We start from the raw sequence: 22,959 nt of genomic DNA, 5'->3' as shown, positions 1-22,959 counted from the left end.
CTAAATACAGAATTCACCATTTCCCACTTTCATTATTTTCGCACTCAAACAAACAAGTAATTTAAATTGCCACGAAACAGCCTGATAAAAAGTCAGGCATTCGGTGCTCGAAAGGAAACAATTAATCTCCAAATTTTTCTGTCACGTGTACGATACAGCATACGTATTGCGATATTTCTCGACTCGCGTCGCCGTACACGAACGCGCGGGCCCCGTGTTAGGCGATGTTTCAAGAATGCCGCCTAATGAACAATTCGCCATGAATATTAATAAATGCTAATGTTTTTCAAGTACTAATTTCACCACGCGGACCTGCCGTGTACGATCAGCATTCACGCTACATCGAGTGCCAGAGGAGGGGGGCGCGCGGCCGGAGGGAATGCGAGAGAGAAAGGGGGGGGGAGGGGTCTCTTTTCACGTCGTTCCCCTGAAAATTGCTTGAAAACCTGAATTCGTAACGAAAGTTCATTCCGGCAGCCGGAAACGCTGCCCTCCTTTCCTCACAATCCGCTTCCATATTTCCCTCTATTTCGTTTCTAATAAACGTCACCCGTCACCGATCCCTCCTGCGCGATTTCAGCGGTCAAAGGAAGCCCAAAACGCGAAAGTTCCACCGCCAGCCCGCTCACCTCCATCCGCGGTAACCAGAAACGTCCCCTTTGCGACTCGAAAACTGAAAACTGAAACTGATGCCGCTGAAATCTCACAAAGGAGACCAGAGGACGCGCGCGAGCGCGCGCGCGGGGGGTGGGGGAGGGGTACACACAGAGGGGGACACGGAGCATTGTAAGGGATTGGAAACCGGATGGCTTTAGTTCCGTACAAGTAAGATCTAATGAAGCAATTCAACTGTAGCCGCAAACCGCTTCAAAGTTTTGAGAAATACCGTGCTTGTAACGGGATGGCCAGTACATTACGGGCTGTAATATCAGCCATACCGATGCCGCAACCTCGGCTATATTTCGCGAACTATGCCACGGGTTCGACTGCACACGCGGCGGCTGGCCCGGGCCGGCAGCGTGGTCAAAACATTAGCGCCCCGTCGCGGCCCCGCTCCGAACGGCCGCAAATATTAACCTCGGTAATTAGGGGCAGGCTTAGAACAATGATATTTCACGTTAACAAACGGCACCGTCGTTCTTTGAAGGGAATCGCTCGGCGGGCAAAGTGTTTGCCCGATGCGCCGCGGGGTCGGTTTGACGACGGTCGATTGCCGTTTTGCTCGTTCAAACTAACAGAGCGGACGTAATTAGTTTGACAGTGTCAACCTGGCTATCAGTTAGTGCACACTAGCCGGCTCTAGAGCGAAATAAAGACGGCGCCCAGTCGAACTGGTCCGTGATCGAGGTTAGGTTATGTTCTCATATGCACGCCTAGACGCAGCGTTGGGAAACTCAAAGCCGATTCTCTCGATAATGAAGCGCGATATCGAAAAATATTACTGCTCCTTTTCGATTGACAACGAGTAGATGAGTCGGGGAAAAGGAATAAAATTTTTTGATATTCCGCTTCACTTTCGAGAAAATCCACTCTGAATTTCTTCACGTTGCGGCGAATTGGAGTAGTTGGGTGGTAATTTTCAGGGAATTATTATTATTATTATTATTATTATTATTATTATTATTATTATTAAGCGTCTTTAGTGCACGAAGAAAATAAGTAAGAAAAAAGGAAAGAAGGACAAGACTACCGCAAAGGCGAGGTTTAATCTAAAGACTGTTTTCCAACCTAACCTAAATCTACGTGTTTGGTTAGGCATTATGAAGCTTAATGAGAAGTTGCTGGATATTGCTGATGAATGCTTGAAATTATATAGTAATGTGGATTTCACTAGGATTACGTTCTCAAACAATGAATCGATTAGCGTAGTCTAGCAAATCGTAGTAATTTTTACGACGGATAATAAAAAATGGTCACAGTTGGCTCTTTGTCGCAAAAAAAGGGGTTCGATCTCACCACACCGCATGGTGTCTTCGATGTTTACAAAAGTTTATCTCTGTCTAACACCATGGTTATCCTTGATTCCACCCCTAATCTCGGTGCCACGCACAAACATCGAGCTCTGATAACGATAGCACTGTGTACGGAACATTCATCCTATCTACAGGAACCTGGTAAACAAAATCAATGGGAAGATAACGGGACCGAAGCATCAGCACCATGTACAGGGAGCAAAAGCAGAGGCAAGAGTGACACTCGGAATTCAGGGATGAGTCGAGTGACTTCTAATACGAGTCGTCATTTAATACGAGCACTTGCAGAGAGAGAGACTGATACTAATGGAACCTGGTGAAACGCTTCGCGATTTCTTTCACACTTTTTTCTCGCAACAAAAGCAAAGCTGACGAAAATCTTGGTCACCCTTTGGACATTAAATTTGCTTAGATTAATCGAGTAAATAATTGTTGAAGTAGCTGTGCGATCGCTCCAGCTAGAGTTCAAGGGCCAGCTGGAAGGTTAAAGCCATCTACCAGATTAAGTGCCCCTGATTAAGAATCCTCGAAATTCCCACCGCCAATTGGTACCCTCTCAGCGGCCTTGCTAGTTGCGGCGAAACAAGCAGAGCAAGAAAACTAAACAGATTGCAAAGCAGCTCACTGTACTCGCAGCCTTTCTACGTCCCCACTGCTATTCCTCATGTGTACCTCACTGATTACTCCCTTTCTAAGCGGGACGACCACGCTCTCCCCTAATTGCGCGAAATTTCAAACGACCACCGCGCGGCACACCCGCCACACTAGCTCGGAACCCACCAGCGAGGTGGGCACCTTCGCCGCGTCCCCGCAGGAGCCGACCCATTGACACCGAGAGTCCGCCAAAACGACCCACGAGAACGGTCCCAACGAGCCGTCCAGGCGATCCATCAGCCCGGTGGTCAACGTAAATCACAGCAACGCAACGTACCTGGCTCCTGGACGACTGGGCTGGTAGAACGACGTTGCACACGGCCACCGGAAGCTGGGGGTGCACCGGATCAGGGCACACAGTTCGTGAACTCGCTGTGGGGATCGATGTCCCGGTCACCAACACGGAAACGAACGAACAAAAAAAAAAGAGGAAAAAAAGAAGAAGAAAAGGGCCCCCAAACACACCACCACAAATCCGCGGTAGACCGGAGCGGAGACGAGGACCCGCCAGGACGGTTCGTTAGACGCCGGGCGCGTGTTGGGCCTCGGCTAGCAGGACAACGCACCCACGTTTCGCTGATGTGTCTGTCGGCCTTGTCAGCCGCGTTACATCTCGCCGGCTATCACTGCCGGCACACCACCGCTCCAAAGCGACGAGGATTGAATCGCGGTTCGCCGATAACTGCCGATGACGCTGGGACGGCAGGCAACGCGACCAACCCCGCCGGCCACGCATGCGCCCCGGCGCCGAGACGCGCCACCCCACCACCCAATCACGGCGGCACAATGGTTCGGGAAAGGTAGAGTCCCCAACAAAGGACAGAGTGCCTTTTCCGGCGCAGTTTTTCGAAAAGGGACGCATCCGTGGCCGCAGCCTCGCCAAGGGGAGGCAGATTTAACGTTAATAATGAGTTACGATGCTCCTTTGTGGCGACGCGGCTGCGAGCGCCGGGCGGCCTGATCGGCTAAGCCTGCCGGGTTTAATATTAAGTGTCTAGGAGACGGGAGGCGCAGCGTAGCCTTGCATCGAATGCTGTTGCAGTTGAAGGTTTTTGGGCGAACGCGATGACGCTAGGGAATTTGCGGTGGAATTCGGTTGTTTGGTAGGACGCGGCGTGACTGACAAGGAAACATATCGAACCCGAAAAGTCTGATTCTAATGAAACTCCGTACGATTGTAGAGCATGTCGGAGTATGTAAGAAACGATTTTTTTTTTCTGCGGAAAAACACTCCGAGGGGGTGAAACCAGCCCCCACATGTTCAACGATTTTTCGTTTTTCGAGTATAACTCTGTAACGGTGCGAGGTAGAAGAAAACCGTAAATGGACAAAATGTTCAGTGTTTGATGCCGCATAACGTGCTGCGAAAGAAATGTTTGTACGTCCAACAATTTATAAATAAATTAAAATTTTCGTTATTTTACATATAATTTCTAACCGTGAGGGTTGGGGACGATCTTTTTCCGTGTAAAAGTTATAATTCGCAATGGTTTACTAAAATGTAAAAGGAACAAATTTTGGTTCATTTGTTTATTTGTTTACAAAAATTTTCCGCCTTTGTCCATATTACTACCATCTGCCACTTGACAATCGAGGATTTTAATTTTAATTTTCACCCCCTCAGAGTGTTTTTCCGCAGAAAAAAAAAATCGTTTCTTACATACTCCGACATGCTCTACAATCGTACGGAGTTTCATTAGAATCAGAATTTTCGGGTTCGATATGTTTCCTTGTGAGCTTGACGTTTGGTGGGGAGCCAAAATTCTTTGTTTTTCGGCGTTGGGAAAGAGAAATTTTGTGATCTTCATTCAGTGGGAGATCTTGACATGACTTTTGTGGGCAGCTTTTTTTGTGGGGCTTTAATTGGATATAGCCAAATTTACTCACAGGATCGTTTAAAACAAAAAATCGACTAAATTTCTTAAAATGTACATACTGGCTATCGCTTCATCCACTGTCGCGGCAAAACACCAAAGCTACGATTATTGGTTCACGTTTGAGGTAAATAGCGCAAAACCCGGGAAATTTACGCATAAATGTGCAGATAAAAAAAAACATGTGTTTCAAAAGTTATGTTTGTTGATGACGCGACAGCGGGTCCAATCGCGAATCAAATGCCTCAAGGTTTTTTTTTTTTAAATCGGTTCAGTAAATCTTGTGAAACCGTGGCCACCGTTTCAAAACATCGTGTGTCGAGAAAACCGTGTTCAAAGTATCCTCGGCTCGTATTTGAGTTCGGAGCTTGAATTGGTCGTGCGACTGCAGAACCTATACCGCAGTGGCGCACTCAGAATTTAATCTTGGGGGGAGCCGAGTTGAGCGGATCAAAATATTTTTAATGCAAATGCAATAAAATTCTTTAAGTGATTGTAACACTTTATTCACAGAATAAAATCCAGTTCTCTCCTCTTTTTACAAAGCCACTGTTATACCTTTAGGAAGTTTCATCTGAAACTTTCAGCAGGGTGTTCTCAGGATGTTATACTCCAAAAATATGCGCGAGAAAAAAAAATAAGTTTCGAAAAATGATGCTGGAGGGTGTTACAGTAGACGCAATTTCAGTTAGAACAATAGAAAATAATGTTAAATACAACTAAAAATTGTACTAAAATTCACAGAACTTTTGAGGTCCAAGCTGAGTTTAATACCCATCTTGATAATCCCATGCAACTCCATGTAGAGTTGCCTGATATAATTCCGATCAGAGCTAAAATCAGCTGTAGAAAACTACCCCAATTGTTAACTAATACTACACCGAACCCAGTATATTTATAGATTAGTCTGCACCAAAAGAGTCGTGCCCACAATGAACCCACGTCCATCCATTATGGAGATAAGCTGTTGTTCATCATTAACGACATGTCTGCCAGCTATTAATGAAGATGCAGACTGTTTGTAATGCTGAGTCTGCTTGTATTTCTCGACTAGTCTATTTCCATTCACTGCGCACCACGCCCCGTACTTTCCCAAATGCAGAGCGCACCGATATTGTGTTCGAGTGTGGTTTTCGCAGCGACGACAATACGGCTGATGCGGAGTTAAATGTCGACAGGTATATCCAAAATGCAGGGTGCTAAGGTATTGCAAGTTATGCGGGGTTTTAATCAGGAATTGGTCCCTTTCTATCAGCGAACGTTAAGAATTCAGGGGTCGAATGAAACTAACTGAAATAAAATTTGTTTATGCAACTTTTAAATTTTAAGTCCTTTCTTTTCAGTATTATATATTAACTTTGTACATTAACACTTTGACTCTGCTGTGAGAGTTCGGTTTTAACAGTTATAGAGGATCTATATAATTTTCAACAGATATTTAAGGGTGAAATATAAAAGTTAGGAATATTTTTTTAGTTAGTATTATTTAAGGGTTTTGAAGCAGGATAAATACAGAAGAGACAGCAGAATATAACTATTTTCACAGAACGATTTAAGGTTTCAACTTCAGATCCATCTACCCCACAACATTTCCAGGAAATCTGCTTCTCACAACTTTAACATTTTCGGAGCAGAACAAATGTTCCTAATACAACTTTTTTCTACTTTCAAGAAAATAAAGGTTTCTTATTTACACAAAAATGTATGGAACGAAAGTTTCAGTTAATAGACTGTATTTTATAACAGTTTTCTCGGAGGAGAAAAGAAAATACTCAAAATTACAGTTATTTCATAATTAATTGAAAATTTTAACAGTTTCATTCGACCCTGGAAGAATTTCATTTATGAGAGTATACGGGGAAGGCATCCCATATAGCCTCTTTATGGATGAAGGTCTGTTTATCCGCGTTGGTATTAACGATAGCCACAATTTTCATTACTGGGCAAGTGGAAACACGCGAAACAATGCGGCATGGTTTTCAGCATCGACTAGCGACGAATGTGTGGTCTGGGGTAATAGAGGAGTACTTGGTGTTCAGAAACAGCTGGGATGCTCGACGTCAAAAGACTAAGCGACGTTTATCTCCAGAAGGAATGAAATAAGTCTCATAATGTGTATGACCTTTTTGATTCAGAATGCTCTGGCAATCATGTTGAGTGGGCTTGTCGGTTACTTTGCGAGGCATCATGCACTGTTTGGAGCTACAATTAATTGCAGAGTTCTACGTGCTCCCTGTACAGAATCAGTCGAAATGGGTGGTGCGACCGAAAAGAACGCGTTCCTACGTCTGGGAATGAAATTGCTTGACTGAACGACGCGGCAAATCATGTAGTCAGAATTCTACCACTGAGATGATTGGAATTAATACAAACGTATCAGTTATCAGTTAAACATAACAGGTATCCGTTATTCAAACTGTATTAAGGGGAGATCCTCATGTAAAAACGCTGAAAGCAAGGCAATTTTTAAAATCTCTTTTAAAGAAACGATAAAATGAAACTTGGTGAAAATTTTATTATATGTTTAGTAACATTTGTGGATATGGAAAAAATTCCTTTATTACCAAATATTTTATTTACAAGTAGCAACAAAGCCGATTCTGAAAAGATTCTTTTCTACAGAATTTTTTTTTAGATCCACAAATGTTAAATATATAATAAATATTTCAACAAGTTTCATTTCATCATTTCTTTAAAAACAATTCCTCAAAATTCCCTCATTTTCAACGGTTTTAGTCACATGGGGTTCAGTGCACCCCAGCTTCATTTTTAAGTTACCATTTTTATATTTTCAAATGTTTTAACTTTAGAGTGATAATTGTATATTCGTAATATTCATAGTGTCTAACAGTCATTTTCTAGAAATGTAAATTTTTGATACGATGAAATTTGTAGTTAAAAAAATAGTTGTGGAAAAAAGTTTTTTTTTGTTAAAATTCCCCAAATTACTAGAATTAATAAATTCGCGAAAAATGTACAAAAATATTGTCAAAGAAAAAAAATTGCCTGCGGTACGATACACCCCGTGTGATCACGAAGGGTTAAGACTAGCAAGGGAAGGTCCCGAACCCGAAAATTCAAAAAATTCTGAAACTTTGTGAATACGTAGGGAATTTCCTCCTGATTACAACGCAATTATTGCTTGCTGCTCAAATTCACTCGAAGGGGGTGAAATGAACCTCTGAAAAGTCGGCTATTTTCCGATTTTGTGTTATAACTCGCGAACTGTAAGAGATAGAAAAAAGATTTCGAGACCCAAATTACTTCTTTTATTTAGATCTATCATTTAGCAAATAATTATTTTACAGTTCACGAATTATAACACAAAATCGGAAAATAACCAGATTTTCAGGGGTCAGTTAAAACCCCTTAGAGCGAATTTGAGCAGTAAACAAATAATTGCGTTATAATCAGGAGGAAATCCCCTACATATTCACAAAGTTTCAGAATTTTTGGAATTTCCGGGTTTGGGATTTTTCCTTGTAAGTTAGATCTATAATAGGTATACATTAGGGCGGGACGATACTATATAAGCGAAAATTTAAATTTGAATTTTCAGTTGGCCTGGGTGCGGGACAGTTGTCTTTTGATTAACCAAACACAACTGTAAAAAAATTTTGGAAAAAATTCATGTCTGCTGTTTTCTTTTTCTCCTAAAAATGATTATATAATCATAATATATAGGCGAAAATTGAAATTTGAATTTTCTGTTCGCCTGGGTGCGGGATAGTTGTCTTTTGATTAACCAAAGACAACTGTAAAAAAAATTGGAAAAATATTCATGTCTGCAGGTTCCTTTTTCTCCTAAAAATGCTTATATAATCATAAAACTAATCACATAATCATTTTTAAGGGAAATAGGAAGCTGCAGACATGAATATTTATTCCAAAATTTGTTTACAGTTGTGTTTGGTTAATCAAAAGACAACTACCCCGCACCCAGGCCAACTAAATATTCAAATTTAAATTTTCCGCTCCGCCCTAGTATACATATCCCCAACCTTTAAACTACCCAGAAGGTAGTTTGAAACCTACCTTCCCCTCCACGTAGTACATAGTTGTTGAAACGACATTTTTCAGCAGGTTGTGCCCAAAAATTAATAAAGCCAAAGAATCGAGTCGCACGAACCCAAAATACTAAAATTCCTAAGTACATCTATTTTCAAATTTCCCTCGCCTAAAATTACCCCCACAAAAGTGAAGAGTTAAAATCCTTAAACCAGGAAATTGACTCTCCAATACCCCGCAGAACGCTGCGCCGTGGACAGAGCAGAACCGAGCCCAAACGTCAAACCGCGCACAGAGCCGAGAAGGGTAGGAAGCTCGTCGCGGAGAGGGTGAAAATTTTTTTCCCCGGAACAACCACCCGAGGAACAATATACTTCTTCCGATGCTCGTCGCTCGCAACGTTCTCACGTTCGACACGTACAAGCAATGACACATGTCATTGACGCGCGTCACTGCGGCTGGCCTAAAGTGGTTCCCGCTACTGCCGCGGCCCGACGTCGCTGGAGACGCTTTCAAACGTGCCCCACGCCTTGGGCGAGCCGCTCGCCAAATTGCTACGCGTCCTTCCCTGCACCTTACTGGGTCGTGAACTCGACTGTCGCGCGCAAGTTAAAAAGACAATTACCCGGCGTTCGATGTAAATGTTAAAGCAACAGTGTCCCGCGGTCGTAACTCGCTTTAGTGGCTCCATCTGGGACGGCGAAGAGGGCTGTATAAGATACTGCGGTATTATTAAAGTTATGAAAATATTATGGTGCCGATCTTGCGTATTCTTTCACACTTTCGGGACACAGGCTCGCGGATAAAGCGGGGCCGGTACGAGTTGAAGCTTCGGAAGTGCTTCTTGGTCCTTATTATTGTGAGTCTGGGAATGATAGGTTCGGCGGTATGAGCTGGGATCATTGATTATTGTTGGAACAGTATCGGTTTCCGCAGTGTGAAAATTTGTGGGATGGTATATTTGAGGCAATCATATAAAATAGGAAAGAGTAATTTTTTTTTCTATGTGGGTTAGTCCGGTTGTGCTCGCAATGCCTCGTTTCAAATTGATGTAAAGGCAGTGGCGGATTTAAGGGGTTGCATTCATCTAGAGGCCCGGAAATAGCATAGAAGTTCAGGAATTTTTTTTGGGAAAAGTATAAGTGAAAATTATACGCAATGTTTTTTTACTAATAGATACATCTTTTAACTGTATTATTCTAATTTTTCATGAGATATTATTATTAAGTAAAGGAGATATCGACTTGGATGTGAGTCGTGTTTTTTTTAAGCATTAGCTGGTGGATATTCCCTAGGTTAAACGATGCATCTGAAAGCAAATATTCAAATAGATTTTAAAAATAAATAACTTTCAGAAGTACCTGACGTTCTCATATTTTTCAATTTTGCTTTCAATTTTGCAATAATGGAAATACTTGCAAAGCCTTTTTGAAAAAAGGAAATTGTTTGCCACGAAATTCGATATTTCAACTTCAAACGGTCGCCCCTTTTACCAAAATACAATATTAAAATTCGGAGGAACGTCGGGTACTTCTTTGTAAGTTATTTATTTTTAAAATCTATTTGAATTTTTGCTTTCAGATGCATCGCTTGGCCTACGGAATGTCCAGCAGCTGATGCTTAAAAAAAAAACCGCGACTCACATCCAAGCCGATATCTCCGTTAGTTAATAATAATATCTCATGAAAAATTAGAAAAATATAATTCAAAGATGTATCTTTTAGTAGAAAAACATTGTGTACGTCTTTCACTTATACTTTTCCTAAAACAAATTCCTGAACTTCTATGCTTTTTCCGGACCTCCAGGTGGATGTAACCCCTTAACGGACGTTTGCGTAAAAAGCAGCTGAATTATAGTAGCAAAATAAAATACTTCTTTTTAAATATTAAATTCGTGATATAAAAACTAGAGGCAGCTGAAAAAAATGTGTGTCGCCTCCCGTCTCGATTTGAAGTACATCGTACTTTTCCTAGAATGTAAAACTAACAGGAACTGCTATACATATTGCATGAAATGCGTGTACGTGAGAGCACAGACAGGTATAGGATAGATCTATCACGCAATGTAATTTTGTGTCACACGCTCGGGGGGCTGACGAGCCCCCTTACCATTTTCGTGTCACACCCAATCACTAAAGACTTTTTTTCACACTATTGCTCGGTATAGCTATACAGTACTGTAATTAATTCTTAATATTTTCATGGAAGAGAGACTTAGAAGGCATGTTAATCATAATTTTACAACTCTATGGGGTTATTTTTTCCTAATATTTAATATATATATAAGAGATTCAAACTCTTTTTGATATTTAAATATACATACAATATTAATATTTATTATTATTAAAAATTAAATTATATATATTATATAATTAATAATTATATATATTAGATAATATTAATTTTTAATATTATATATATAATTTATTTTTTAATAATATATATATAATTTAATTTTTAATAATAATAAATATTAATTTTAAATTTGGACAAAAATCTTTTTTTCCCTAATATAAAATAAATATTAGAATAAATATTGTATGTATATATATATATTAATTTTTAATATTATATATATAATTTAATTTTTAATAATAATAAATATTAATTTTAAATTTGGACAAAAATCTTTTTTTCCCTAATATAAAATAAATATTAGAAAAAATATTTTATGTATATTTAAATATCAAAAAGAGTTTGAATCTCTTTTTAATATTGGTGTATTAAATATTTTATGCTACTGGGGTACTTTGAGAAAAATATACAATATAGGTATAATAGCTTTTAAATGATGTCTATAGAAGACAGAGCTGGAGGTTCCATTCTTTACACTTTCCTCTCGTTTCCATATCTTTAGCAAGTATTTGGCGTTGATTCTGTATTAAGGAATTGTAAAGTTGGCACAACAAATTACTCGAATTGGGTGTTGATTTATCGAACATCCCTCTCGCAACGATATTTCAGAAAAAAGGCTTCGATTCATCGTGGCACGTAGACGCGCTAAGAGGCTCCGACGCCGCGCCAATTTCTCCTTTAAAGGTGTCTACTGTGCATTGAGAATTCCCGATTGAGTTTGCGAACACGTTTGCACAGCCGAGCACGCCGAAAAGTAAGTTTAAAGAGAACTTCCTACCACGCCTCCCCCCCGCCATAAAGCCGACCTAATAACGCTTCTTAGACACACGCATAACTTCCTTCTGGAATTTTATAACGTCTTTTACGAGCCAGTGGCGGCGAGAGTTACGAACATCACCCTGTTAGATCGATGTGTTTGGAGGGAGGATCAACAGAGCGCCACTTACGGCTTTATTTCAATATGAAACTAGAGATTACAAAATTATGTCAATAGAAGATTCTATTCCATGCAAAAGGTTTCACTGTGGATTCAGTATGGGATTTTAATCAGCTGGTTTATGTGTGGGTTACTGAATGATAATTGCAGGAATTCAGGGAAGAATTATTATAATGCACAAATTTTTATATTGGATTGTTATTATGCTGAACATTTCAGAACTTGTGATGTTGTGTCAAACACTTAAACTGAAGGGTTCATGGGAAAGGAAGCCAAAAAAGAGTGATTTTTAGGAGTTTTGTTTCTCAACAACTGTAAGATATTTTTTAAAAACTATTTTCGTATTTCAGATAGTGTATTTTACTGACTAAATAAAGTAAAGGTCAATAAATTACATATGTTTATTTTAAAAACAAATGTATATGTACATATATAAGTACGTATGTAGTTCATAAGAAATATGTTATGATTATTTTTATTAAAAATCTATTTTGTAATTGTAAAATAAACGGTGCCATTTTTACTACTTAATTTTTATTTCTCTTTCCCCCGAGCAATTATTATGAGTGGGGGCTACAGAGAAATATTATCTAAACTCAACAGGGACTCACAGTTCGAAAAGGGTAGAAAATCTAGGTTTCATCTATGACTTAAAAAAAAAAAAAAATAAAAATGCACTAAAAAGTAAAAAATAATTTAATTCCTTATTTAATCTACAACTCTCATATTTTTTAAGTCGGCGCCAGATTTACACAGTGCAAATAAGGGATTAAATTATTTTTTACTTTTTAGTGCATTTTTATTTTTTTGAAGTCGGTTTTAATTTTTACCGACATAACATAATAATAATTAGGTGACAATAGTCATTATTATTAACCAGAACTGGCAAAATATTTGGCCAATATTGATGCAGTGTAGAACGAGACTACCCTCGCCCTCTTTCGAATAAAAAAAAGATCATCAAACTCGGTCCATATGCTGAGGACTTATGCGGAGACAAACGTAAAAAAATAAAAAAAAATACATACTTGTCGAATCTATAACCTCCTCCTTGTTGGTGTCGTTTAAAAATTCAGAAACATTTATTGGACATATTAAATTATCTAATTTTTGAACTACATATTAAATTATCTAGTTTTAGACTTTTCGAAATATTGATTTGGGAAAAATGGTGGTCGTTTAAAGTTGACATTTTTGACAAAATGTCGTTTTTGGTCAATAACAAAAAAAACATACATCGAAAGAGAAATGGAGACACTCTTAGGTCGTTAGTTTATTATATTCTTGGAATTATGCTTATTCTCAAACTATATCCTATACAGTAAGAGTGTTTCCTAATTTGAGGAGAGTCAGAAGAACTCATTCCCTGTTCAGAAATGGACGATAAATTTTAATTTTTGGACTAATTGTAAGTAGTTTACTATACAGATGGTAATCTAATTAAGTTAATGTTTTTCGGCGAATATTGCAAGTTATTACAGACTTACCCATTACTGGCTTGTTCTAAGCGAGTTAATAATTGAGCAAAGGCTGACGAGGCACTCGTTTAACCGCCCTAATTCGCGAATATTGCACAAATACAACGAACTATAATCGGTTCACTGGTTCAGGTAACACGCCCGCCGATTGTATTAGGAATTTATTGTACTACGGACGTTTAATGCGCTTCATTGGTATCAGCGAATTAGAATGCGAGCTATAGAATGTGATCCATAACTGCCTCAAATTCAAATTAACCCGTGCAAAGTCCCATAAACCGTTTTCCAGGGATCCACCAAACAGTTCATTGCTAAAATTATTAAAATACTTCCTCAATTTTTTGTAAATCTCGACAAATCTGACGCTCCACGACAGACAAATAATTCTAGAGTAATAAGAAAACATTATCCTTCAATATTTATTATTTGACTGTATTAAATAATTTCTTTTTTTCAAACATATGTTTATAGATACTCAATTTTATATGTTTATTTGCTAGCTGAACTTCTTGACAGTTGCAATTAACATCGCATTAAAAAATGTCTGGAAATTTTCCTACTCTTTTTCCAAACAAAGATTGAACTTAATATTCTCTGGCAAGTTTTTTTTTTATTAATTTTGCAGTTTTCAGCTAGGCGACGAGTTGATCTACTATTAATAAAGCTTAAATTCAAGCAGACGGCTGGGTCAAGCAGATGCCACCCTACCTCTTGCACAGGGGGGTGTCTCAAAACTAACAATTTGTGAACAATTTCTCTATTTCCTCATTAATCATCAGTAAGACATTTTTCAGTGTAACTTGCTTTCAGTAAGACAAATATTTCATAGAAATTTCATAGAAATGTAGGAATATGTTCATCAGCAGCACCCATATCAAGCCAGTCGTTGCCCTCATCAGCTTTGAGGTTAGGTTTGCTACTCCTGAATGTATCAACCGAATAACAAACGATACCTGTCGAGTCTGTGGACACACTAAAGACAGCAAGTCTTCGCAGAACTGTTTCTAACAAACTGACGTAATTAATGAAATTAACAGCCCCTTGTGCGACTACACCATCCTTCATAACCTAACCTCCATATCCCTGTATGTATAACAAGGAAAGGTTCTCAGGTGTCCGCCTCCGATTGCTTTGGTTTTTGGATAAGTTTTAGAGGACCGAAAAAGAAGAAATACGTGTTTTTTATTTTGACCCCCATTGCATATTTAGGGGGCGAAACCAACCCTCAAATGGCATAAGAAGAGAAAAATTCCTGTCGTCAGTTTGAGGAGGGAGGCCAACCTAGAAAATTTTGAAAAATCGATTTCTCGATTTTTATATTTTCTTGAAGTACAGCATCTTGAAAATATTCCCTGAAAGTGTCAAATTAATCCGACCAAACTGACAAAGTTATACGCGTGTAAGTAGGTAGGTGTTCCAAGCTACACCGCTCAGACCTAAAGCTTTAAACGCGTTTTCCTCAAAATCATGTTCTCAAAGTCGGTAACACGCATAACTAAAAAATTAATGAACCGATTTACTCGAGGCTTTGCAGGCTTATTTTAGGGTTAAAAATCTTTTCCTTTTTTTCGTCTAGATTTTTTTTTACACTGGAAAAATGAGCGACTTTTTGCCAAAAATATCGATGCTTCAATTTTGCACAGCCGCCATTTTGTCTGAAAATAATTTCATATATTATCTAAAAATAATGGAATTTTCAATTTTGGGCACAACCCTTCGATACTTTTTACCACAAAAAATACTGAAATATCCGTAAGATGTACTCTTTTTAATAGACTAATGTTTAATAATAAAAGTTTATTGGTTTTTAAAGAATATTATAGAATATTATTAAAGAATATTATAACATTATGTTGAATAAAACTTGATATACAATGTTATGTTATAATATTCTTTAAACTAACAATAAGAACTTTTGTACTTCTTCTCATGAACTTTGTGGGGTGCTTTCACCCCCTAAATATGTAAACGGGCCAAAATAAAAAAAAAGCACGTATTTGTTATTTTTCAGTCCTGTAAAACATATTCGAAAACCAAAGCAATCGCAGGCGGATACCTGAAAATCTCTCCTTGAAAGACGATCTCCCACTTGGGAGTGTTCAGAAACAAAGTAAAGAATATCTAATTGCAAATGAAGGCAAAAATTAAGATTACCTGGAGCCAGCTACAAACCACCCCAATAACAATAATTCCCCCCATCAATTCCTAATCAATTAATATCTTCCTCCATAGCTCCCCATTTTGGGCTTCCCCGTTTCACCTCATCATTCCCATTTTCCCAAACTTACAGCAGTTATTCTAACCTTGTATTCAACTACGCGCCTCCCCGACAGACCCAGCATACCCGTATCACTGTTTGCCCAGAAGCCCCAAATACACGCCCAAGAGGCAAGAGCGGGGGGGGGGGGAGGCGACACAAATGCATCGACGCATCGATGACCCAAATCGGAATTTATTAGAGTACGAGATATAAAGGTTATCAGAGAAAAATGGAGGAGCGTCGCGAGATCGTGTCTAGCCATAAGTAGCGATCACAGATAGTGGGCGGGCCACGAAGCGGCTGCATAAGATATACACCCCCCGTTCCCCACCCCGCAGTGTACATGTGTATACACCCTCGGTGTATTCTCGAGCTTTTCCCTTCCACGCGTGTTTGTACGTAGCGAGCTATGATAGAGATAGTGAAATGTAGTGCGCCAAGTGCCGCACCCCACCAACCACCCCCGCAGACTCCGCGCGTGGAATTGTTCGTGCGCAGATAACTTGACTTAACGACATCTAGAAGCGATACTTCAACGCACCGAGCACGGAAAATTGTGCTGATAATACCTGCATATGTCCCTATTATTCCGACCCATCCGCGATTTACCGCGGGTAATTTGGCTGCCGCGACCTTCGGCGAAGGTGTACCTGCCGTGTCCTTTAATCTATTTGCAATTACGGGGAGGTTTGGGGCACTTGGAGGACGTACCGGCGGCCAGGATGGTCCTTCGCTGCGCGGCGGTGAGATTCTATCCTGGGATTGCGGACGCACTGTCGCTGGACGGAGTGGGGACATTCTTTCATTTTGTGCGTATTGTGGAATATTCGCAATTTCATTTGGCAGAGGTTCCTTGCTTAATTCGCGCACTGGCACTCGCGGTTTTTGGCCTCTGAGGATTTTTCTGTTCTGTAGCTAGCTTCATTAGGGTTTTCAGGATATACCGGTAATGGGGGTGGGTTTTGTGACGTCATGCGTTTAATTCACCCACGCAGATGTCGGAAGTCATTGATTGTTAATTGGTGGTCTCTTAGATTGGTCAGTTAATCAGTTGAAAAATGGGAGGTGGACGCTCCAGATGGCGCCCAGGTGGTAGCTACAATTTTTATTGAGGTTAGGGTGCTTCATGATTACTAGCTTAGATGCTTCCTCAAAACGAGCACCAATTTGCCATGATTAATTGTTGTTCCAGCATTTGATCGGAGAGGTTAAATGAACACACATCATCGTTTCTTCGTGTAGGAGTTCTTCATGAGTTTACACCAATGACCAGTGACGGATTTAACGGGCGGCTGATGAGAGGTTGCTGCCTGGGTCCCATCTTCCAAAAAAATTACGACTTTATCCAAACACTATATCTTTTTTGTTTCCTATAATTTGTATACCACGCGCGCGTGAATTTATTTGTAATTCTGGTATGTATACAGGGTGCTCCGTTTGCCACCTGGGCCTTTTCTTTTAAATCCGCCACTAACAATGACTTCTATCCAGAACATCCAAAGATGGATGCATCACACATGGTTCGATCACCTATAAAGTACTGATCAAACTATTCCTCATAGCAAAAATATTTTGTATAATATCCCTTGTCCCTTTAAAATAAACATTTTCCTTCACAGACGCCCTCTCACACCATCAAAGGCAAACGAGATATGTTCAATCTTAATTAAGGGGTCTTTCCACTGTGACACCCTGATAAAGTACCGCTGTTTTTTTTGTCACAAAAAGAATGTGTGTACTAAATTGAAGTTTTTCTATTTATTAATACGTATTTTGAGAATACAAAAATATTTTTTCATATTTCTTTAATGCTTGCTTGCGCCGAAATAAGTGAGTGTAATATGGGCTGTAAAATAAAAGGTGCCTCGACTGCGTGGTCGATTTTGGAGGAACCGTGTGTTTGAAATAAAAAAAACCAAAAAGATTTGTAATCTGTGTGACTGTCGCTATGGCAGGGACTAAGATTAATTAGATCGATGAAGAATTAACAAAATGCCGGGCGTCCAAAGTTGAACTACCGAAATTAGCTAAATTTTTTAATCATTCTGCAACGCAAAAGAGGATCAAAAAAATAACGAAAACGTGTGATTCTAGTTCGAACCATAGCGACAGTCATACTGATTACAAACCACCCCGATACCACCGCCCCAGGTACATAGTTCCTCCGAAATCGACCACGCAGTCGAGTCGTCTTTTTTCACAGCGCATATTACATCCCTTTATTTGGGGGCAAACAAGCATTAAAAAAAATAAGAAGATAAAATTTTATATTCTCAAAACACATTTTAATAAATAGAAGGAACTTCAATTTAGTAAACACATTCTTTTTTGTGACAAAAGAAAGTTCCAAACAGCGGTACTTTATCAGGGCGTCACAGTGGAAAGACCCCTTAATTCATCCTGCATTTGGTAAAAATCACATGAGCGAAAAAAAACGATTAAAAATACGAACAAATAGGTATCTGCAGTCCTTCGTATTTAATATAGCTCCGCAAAGATCATTGGAGACCTTCCAATGGCAAGTCAACAGCGTCGCACTGGAATCGAACGGTGCAGTTAAATTAAAGCTGGTTGAACAAGGAACCGGCGAAAATAAACTGTTCGTCTATCGGGGGAACTAATAAAATTACCTGCAAGTTCCCAGGACCGTGGCGTAGTGAAAGCGGCCGATCCCCATCAGGAATATATTTGTACGCAAACAAGCTATCGCGATATAAATCAAGTAGCCCCCACTCCCCGTTCCCCGCTCGATGCAGGATTTTCCTCCCAGAAACGCGAGTTAAACGGAAAAAAAAACGAAAGAAAAATAGGGATGGGAGGGGCGGAGGAGGGGTCAAAGCAGATTGGATCGATGGAATGACGAGCCGTTTCCGCTCAAGCGGATTTCCACGACGTTATTTTCGCGATAGTCGCGAGGCTGGTTAACTCGCTCGTGTTCGCGGTAGGACAGAATGCACGCTGAAAGCGCGGAAACAAGCCCGCGTACAAGCGCAGCCGGCTTCCTCCCGCTTGTGTCTCCCTCTAGCGGCCACTTTTTCGCACTCACTCACGCCGTCGCTGTTTGGGCCACGTCACTGCCGATACCGGCCGCGTGGCTATTAGGAAGTGAGAAAACAAAATGGAAAGTGTACTACTACCACTTATGTATTACTTCTAATAGGTACTTTATAGTTTATAAGTTGCGAGGGTTATGACGGAGGCGCAGCAAAACATGGGAGGGAGGACTTTATTTTTGTTTAAGCTAACCTGCATATAGAATTGAAGGAGATGTGGGGGACTAGATGTGTAACGATTTCTTTGAGGTTAGGGGAGCATCACATACCTGATGTTATCTTCTCACTCCAACTTCTTTCAAACGTGCCACCGAAGCCTTCCTACTCAACCATCCTCATATATTTTAATCCTAGGCCGATGCAGTCAATTTTTGGAGTAATCCAGTGATTCCAAACCGGGGAACGGGTCGCGAAGTGTTTTCCATGAAATCGACACTTTTAATAATTTTGAATTTTTTAAAATTCGGTTTTGCAGCTTAAAATTCTGAAAAAATTCATAGACATGTACACCAATGGGTAGAATGTCTCTGATTTTTTTTATAAGTTTCTATTCACTAGAACAAAAGTAATGGAGCTTAAACTGCAAAGTACACTAATAGTAGGGGTATCGGGTTGATACTTGGCAGAAATAGTTTTCTTTGAGGTACCTATCGATTGCTGTACACCAAGTTCAATTTGGTTTGGGGGACTTTTCACTGTGCTTACCCGGCTAGACCCTTTACCTTACCGTACACGGGGAGGAGGGTTGCATGTTATTTGGATATTATAAAAGGGGTTTGTGACTAAAAAAAGATTGGGAAACACGGGGTTAATACATAGTCCAGAAGCAAGTATCAAAGAAATCTATACCCTACACGCGTTTTTAATTCAATAAATATACAAAATCCATACGCACAACGAGCAAACCCTAAGGTCCTCTGATCCGCACCTTTCAAGAAGCACCGTAAATAAACTTCCCGACCGCTGGTGCAGGTCTGCTCTCGCCCAGCGAACGTGCCCTTTTATTTGCATGAACGTCAGATAAAATTAATTCCCCTCATTTCTCCCCCTCCTCCTCTTCCGCCCCCTATCCGAGCCAAGAAACGATTAAACGTTGCTTCTTCCTAACACATCGCTCCCACTATATTTCTTCCCTCTTTCTTTTCCCTTTTTGTTTAAATTGGTAATTGAACGATCGCTCAGGAGAACGGACTACTCTATCGCGGCCGGTTACTATGTAAATGAAAATAATAATTGCAAAATACGGGAAGAGCGCGCGGGAACTTTCTGTATACTACGTAGACGGATTTTATAATCGCTCATTGAAATGGATCAGAGCAAGTTCCTTCGCTGTCAAGCCGCGCCGGTTGCCCTTTTGCGCCGTTGAATCTAATTACTGGAACGTCAGTTTTACCAACTTTCCCGCGTTCCGCATCTTCCGAAATTATTCCGCGCGCTACCGTTATAATGCCCCTTCAACGGCCTATGAAGGTAACCGCCGGCTGAAAAAATAATTCATTTAAGTTTCCCGCGATAATAATGGACCCGAGGGCTTTTCAAATCTAGATGAAATGTTCGCCCGTTCAGCACTCGGCTACCGTCGCCGTAGACCAGCTACCCCTATTTGCTAATTATTTCAATCTTCCCACTGCCTTATTCAGTGCTTTAGATAACAATGCCGCCAATGCACACCAACAACCGTTTCCATTCGAAAAGAACTTGGTTTCAATTAAACACCGTTTGCGTCTTCAATGGATGTTGTGCCTTTGATGGGAGTTCATCGTTGTTGGAGTAATGTGCTTGGCACGGGTTGCAGTTTTAGTATTTATAATCTGTTGTATAATGCGATCTGGAGGAGACTATACGCCTCTGGATTGGGTCAGGTAGAGACTAAGCAGAATCATTCATAGATACACCCTTCGAGGTCGAAGATAGGGACATGTGAAGAATAAGGGGAAAATGAGGAATGGCCATTTTTCGTCATTTTGCGATTTATAGCATATTTTGTTGGTGGCAACTGGGACTACGAAACTGTCGAGTCACATAATAATAACAAGCACAATATTATATTAATATAAACAAAAATATTATATGAAAACATAATTTTCAATAAATTTAAGACAGCAATGGCAACGCAAATGACCAAGTTCCCCGATGATGTTATATAAGATAACGCCACGAGCAGGGATGCAAAAGCAACAATTTATCCCCTTCTCCCGTAAATGTAGCCCGAGAATCGAAGTTGCCGGGGGAAGAACCTCGAGCATCCTTCGGCTGCTCCCACGGTGTTCGACAAACTATCACCAAAGAAGTTTTAAAGCTGACCGAAAGTGGCGACACCGGCAGACGAATGACTAGCGACTTTTCTCGGCCAGCAAACTTTCAGCCTGCTATGCATGGAAGCCATCCACGCTAATAAAACGAAAAAGCCTGGCCCGTGTTTTATCGGGATATCACCGATGATCGAATTCCTTGGCTTACCTTTGGCTGCGACCAGAATATTTATGCACGAGTAGTCGACGATGTACCTATTAAATTCCGTCTGATTCTGTTACGTCTCTCGAGATTTCTACTTTCTGGGAGGAGCGGGGGGAGAACATGCTGTCAGTGTACTTCTGGAATTATTGTGGAACTTGCGCGATATTATATGGGCACAACTTGCGCACCTATTGTGTCGCATCGTGGAGGACGAAGGGTATGAAGAAGATGAAGGTAGACTGGGGCTGGGGTTAAAGAATTTTGAACGATAAACTTTTGTTGGATTATCACTGTTGCATTTCCATAATGGTGTGGGGAATGTAATAGATGCAAAGCAAGGAACCTTGACTAATTGGTTATACTAGTGTAGCTTTCAGATGATTGTTTATTTCGACGTTTCTTCACCAGAGTATACTGAACAACTGATTGTGTGTTTATATTTGTTACAAAGAATAATAATAATAATATAATAGTAATTCTTTGTTGCACCAGTAAGCATTAAGTATGAAAATAACAAAAAGATAAAAAACAAATACATATAAGAACGCAAGAAAGAGAAATATAGTAGAGTTAGGAATTATATAGTATATGTAAAAGTCGAAGTAGAGTAGAGATGGGCAAAATTTTTATTTAAATAAAATTTCGAATAAAAGTTAAAAAAATTATTCGTTATGTATCGAATAAAATTTATTCGGGTTAACGAACGAATGACGAATAATATTTTTAACTTTTATTCGTTATTCGAAATTTTATTTAAATAAAAATTTCGAATAAAAGTTAAAAAAATTATTCGTTATGTATCGAATAAAATTAATTCGGGTTAACCAACGAATGACGAATAATATTTTTAACTTTTATTCGTTATTCGAAATTTTATTTAAATAAAAATTTTGCCCATCTCTGAAGCAGAGTGCAAAAAGTTAGATCCAGCTGTCAGCTGTTGTCAAAGATATTATTCGTACCACTTATATTAATATAATAAAAGTTAAAAAAATTATTCGTTATGTATCGAATAAAATTAACTCGGGTTAACGAACGAATGACGAATAATATTTTTAACTTTTATTCGTTATTCGAAATTTTATTTAAAAGACTTGAATGTTTTGTTCCGAACAAAAAGTCAAAATTTTACTGTGTAAATAGAAATAAAAATGTGGGTATGTCAGATCCCATCTTACCAGTTAGGTAACAAAGTTTACACCTCACAAGTCAAATGGTAAAATCCCCCTAAAGTTTGCACACCCATTTTTGTAACACCCTGTATATCGAGAATATAATTTGGGCGCCCAGCAAATCTCGTAATATCTAACTGCTATTACAGTACCTACTGAATACACAACTATCAAAATACACTGTCATCGCAATTTATGCAAAGATCCTGTCTACTTTTCATCTGAAATAATTTCAATAGACACCTACGTTAAGTAGCCCGCCCTAGCGAAAAAAAAAACAGTTTCTTTCATGATCCTTTCATGATCGGTTTACGAAAAAATCGCAGGGGGTAGGAAACGCCAAACGAGATTTAAAAAGTCACCGCGCACTGACCCCGTGCGACAAAGCTCTATGCTGTGGACAAATCGTCCGTGAAATGGGAAAATTCACGAGGATGCCACGGAAAATCCACGTTTCGTCCCCGGAATACCTTATGACTGAATCTTGTTAACATTCAGACGTGGACGGATACGTTCGAACAATACGTAAACGCGACTGAGACAACCCCCATCGAACGCAATGTACGATTCTTAAACTCATTCCAACACAAAACTGCAATTTCGAGCAAGATAAATAAACATCCCCATTTACCAAAATTGAGTAAAGCCATCACCAAAAAAATAATCACCCTCAAGGTTCATTTTATCTGTACACAGTATTGTAAAAGCAGCCCCTTAAAATTTGAATTTTATTTTGAT

The 22,959-nt window shown here is 39.5% G+C and overlaps 1 protein-coding gene across 2 annotated transcripts in view; it reads right to left on the bottom strand.

The window, feature by feature from the left end:
* LOC143377407 (uncharacterized) overlaps positions 1–22,959 on the bottom strand; it is a 433,212-nt gene that overhangs the window by 397,747 nt on the left and 12,506 nt on the right. The window contains exon 1 of one of the 2 annotated variants that reach the window (XM_076828628.1): positions 2,905–3,298. The exons of the other annotated variant lie outside the window; for it this stretch is intronic. The gene's annotated coding sequence lies outside the window, so the exon portion shown is untranslated. Of the gene's footprint in view, positions 1–2,904; positions 3,299–22,959 lie in introns of those variants that run through there. 2 annotated transcript variants of the gene reach the window in all.

This window comes from Andrena cerasifolii, chromosome 15 (genome assembly GCF_050908995.1).
Source record: "Andrena cerasifolii isolate SP2316 chromosome 15, iyAndCera1_principal, whole genome shotgun sequence".
Taxonomy (NCBI): domain Eukaryota; kingdom Metazoa; phylum Arthropoda; class Insecta; order Hymenoptera; family Andrenidae; genus Andrena; species Andrena cerasifolii.
Note: the sequence above shows the minus strand (reverse complement) of the source record. Positions and strands in the feature narration are given on the sequence as shown.